A 4,004-nucleotide genomic window follows, 5' to 3' on the forward strand; every position below is an offset into this window, starting at 1 on the left:
GGATAGTGGTAAGTTGAGTAGTTGTGATCTTTAAGATTTAATCTTGTCTCAAATTTCAATTATAAGGCTTCCTTTGTCTTAAGAATTAAAAGAGAGCGTCATTCAACTACCTAAAAGCTTTCTCCCAACTTTCTGTTTAGATGTTGAGCTCAAACTCTAGTAATTATTTGAATAATTATTAAAATGACATAAGTGATATAAGTAAATATGATACGAGTGAAATTAAAAATGGAGAATTCTCTCTAATTGAATAATTATTTATTCTAATAAAATATTAAACAAATTCATTAATTATTATATCATTTTTTTTCTTTTATTCTATGCAATAATCTATTAGATTGTTTAAAAAGAAAAGAAAAAAAATCATAAACCTTCTAGATGTACTAAAGATACTGGTAAGTGGAGTACTTGTAAATGTTATTTTATTATAACATATATATAAGATATATGCAGTTGGATTTCTCTCAATTAACTCATCATAATGACTATATATGTATGCTTCACCAGGTTTTTGGTGGCGATGCTACAACAAATCGGGTTTTACAAGCATTCTGTGATATGGAACTCCATCCGACACCGCCAATTGGTGTGATGCCTTTGGGAACACAAGTTAACATTTCAATTTCTCTTGGATGGGTAATACAATAATTATCATCTTTTCATATAAGTTGCTACCTTCATCCTATTTCTATTACTACATAAAGAGATAAAAGATATGTTTCTTTTAACTACTTGACAGGGAAATCAACTTTCTCATACAGAGTCTAGGCCTGTAGTTTACTTGACTAAATTATTGGATGCTGAAGAGATATTGATAGACAGGTAATAAAGTTTGAATGTTACTAACAGAATGCATAATATATATAAGCCTTACCAATTCCCTCACTGTAGTCCTGTACCTTTGAGCTTCAATGTGGTCAACAATTAACAAAAAGCATTACTTCCTTGGTTGAGCATTAAGTACATATTCAAATTTATATTATGATTCAATTCTTCTTAATCCACCACTCATGGTCTCAAAAGGATTAAATATATATATATGCTTCCATTGGTTGCTATTATGTCTTTGATCTGCCTTCTTAGCGCCTTCCATTTTGGTTGGTGATCATGCTTCATATGTTGGCCAAAAGGGATAATTATTTGAACCTTGATGACCCAATTGCTTCATCTTTAGTAACATTTGTCTATCTCCTCATCATTGTGGCTAGACATCCGTTACATTAACCAAATTTTAGTTGGTTCTAAGCTTGGCAAATTATAGCTAGTTCTTCGCCTTCAAGCCAAGTCTATTGAATTCTTAGCTAGAAATGGAAATTTAGCTAATAACTTAATTTCAAGTCATAATTGCAAGTTAGGATCAAATGAACCTTTTAAAATCAATAAAATAATTAATATTTCACCTTGAACAAAACTTTAGCCAATCCGCTTCATTTATATGTAACCATTTGTATCTGACTCTAAATAATTCCATATTGAGCATCCTTCAAATTTGAGCACCATTCTGGTGCAACTTTTCGGCTAGCCAAAAGTTCTTTTTGATTCTTGAAGTGCTCTATAGTGTTCTCTATTGCACTCAAACTCCAGAACACTTTCAAGTACAAGATTTTGGAATTGAAAAGTTCTTTCTAGTGGGAGCTCGTGTAGGATACTTTTGTGGTTTTTAATGAGCTAGGTTTATTTTATTTATTAAATACTACTCTCTTATTTAGATAGATCACTTCACTAGAAGTTACTAAAATTTATAGTCGTATACATTATAAATGCTTTTGCCTTAATATGAAATTATGGATTTGTCTAGAAATTTCTCAACCAAAGAGCATTAAAATCATGTAAAGAGTGTGCTAATTTTCTTTTTCTTTTTTTTCATTTGATGCAATGTACAAAGCATATTGGCTTTCTTTTAATTAACTCAAACACTAATCTAGTACTAGCTAGAACCATCTTAAAAGGAAATCTGAACTCTTTATCATCTTGATCAAATTCTATCAAGTTTATCTTTTATCTATCTTTGATACACACTTTAATAAACATATGTGAATCAAATCCTTACTCTATATCATAACTTCCATTGTGCGGCACACTCCTAAAATATCATTGTTACCTTTGTGCATCACAGTCTTGTCATGTGCTATGGATTTAAATCATTCAAACACTTCATCATTTCTACCTTTTAAGATAGAATAAGTGTACAGGAGAAGCTATGCTTATCTTGGATAACGAAAACACATTTCTTGTATCACATTTTGATGAGAGAACAACTGACTCTACCTTCAACTAAAATTCCTTTGTAATCTGCTTTTGTGTTTTGTTCTCTTTGCTTCTTCTAGAATTCTCAATTTGAGCTTTGACACCAATTTGTCATACTAGCGAAAGCTTTAGTGCTGATATATTAGTGTTAGAATATAAATATAAAATAAACAACACACAAAGGAATAAAAGGTTTTAGCATAGTTTAAAAACAATGCCTATATCTACTAATAAGAGAAATCATTCTACTATATTATAGAGAATATTACAGATCTTGAACCTTTGTTCCTTATATACCAATGTTAAGTCCTAAAAAATCTCATATTTCTTTATTCCTTATATCCACATCTTGAACCTTGAGCCTTCATTTCATTAGGTGTCTTCTATTCTTTCTCATATCTCTATCTAGCATGTAGACAAACCCATTTCATCTTATTTCTTTTTCCCCCTTATGACCTAGAATATTTATAGAGATGTTCCTAGTAACTTTCCTTATCCTATAAAAAAAACTATAATATTGTAATAACATAGCAACATAGAAGATCTTCTATATAATATTCTTCATAGAAGTGAGTATATATTAATTAGAAATTTGAGTTACTTTCCAACATTGACAATGTATACATTTCAGAATAGAAGATTACCATTATTACACATTCTTAAATAATTGATATTTGATTAGTCTGAGTACTTTGTTTTATGGTAATTAAGAATTCACATTCTTATTCTAATTCTTATTGGAAGTTTCCAAGAGCCAAATTTAAATGATTTTAGTTTGAATCTATTCCAGTTGGAATTTTGTAATGAGGACATCAATTCCAAATTGTCTTGAGATATCAAATACTCTTCACGTTCAACATGTTTCCAAAGACGACTTATTGCTCATGGTAACGTTTTGTCATATAGCATTTTTTTAATTTACAAAAGAACAAATATTTTGCTTGAAAATTGAGAACTTTGCTTTTGCACAAATAATTAATGCATTAGTTTTCTACAATGCATATGCTTTGGGATCACGATCGTTTTTGTAGTTGTGTCAATATTTTATAGTAAATTTATTAATTTATAGCATAAACTTTGTCATATCCATATTCAAGTTTCTATAATCAAAGTAAAAAAGCCAAGTAAAAATATGTTTGGACTATCAATCAATGGAGTTAAAGTAACATTAAAAAGTTTAACATATATTATAATAGTTGTCTCCACACCTAATATAAAAATCAATTAGCACAATGGACTTACTAAATATTCATACTTTTACGAATATGTCAAAAATTTAATCGTGAGTACCAAGGTACTTCAATTCCACTTACTTCTTCATTATGCATTTTTTTAGAAAGGATATCTTTTGTCAATGTTTTTGTTTTGATCATGGAACGTCATATTTTTTGCCAATGTAGATGCTAATTTATGGTCCATGTGGATCTCAATTGGTTTTTCTTATAGCATGTTAAGCTTTTTTATTAAAATTTTGTCAAATTACCTAACAAACACATTGATTGATGTCAAATATTGTTGGGACAGAAAAGTAGAAATCAAATTTTGTGTGATATTTGCATCAATTGTATTGTCCAATCAGTCAATTTTGTGCTACTTTGCATATGCTCTAACTTTCTTACATTTTTTTCTCTATTTTTTAATGTCTTGCAACTATTTTGAGTGAATAAGTGCATGTAAAGGAGCTTAGTCAAAGTATTGAAATGGAGTGAGAAGAGTACAAGAACATGAAATAGGAAGAGGAAGGGAGGGAGGGAAGG

General features: G+C 29.5%; 1 long non-coding RNA gene across 1 annotated transcript; it reads left to right on the forward strand.

The window, feature by feature from the left end:
- The first annotated feature begins 470 nt into the window (after positions 1 to 470).
- LOC132254752 (uncharacterized) lies at positions 471 to 3,134 on the forward strand. Its single transcript, XR_009467084.1, has 3 exons — positions 471 to 636; positions 740 to 822; positions 3,038 to 3,134. It is a non-coding gene; the product is annotated as an uncharacterized LOC132254752 (long non-coding RNA).
- The last annotated feature ends 870 nt before the right edge of the window (positions 3,135 to 4,004 follow it).

Source organism: Vitis vinifera, chromosome 12 (assembly GCF_030704535.1).
Source record: "Vitis vinifera cultivar Pinot Noir 40024 chromosome 12, ASM3070453v1".
NCBI lineage: Eukaryota > Viridiplantae > Streptophyta > Magnoliopsida > Vitales > Vitaceae > Vitis > Vitis vinifera.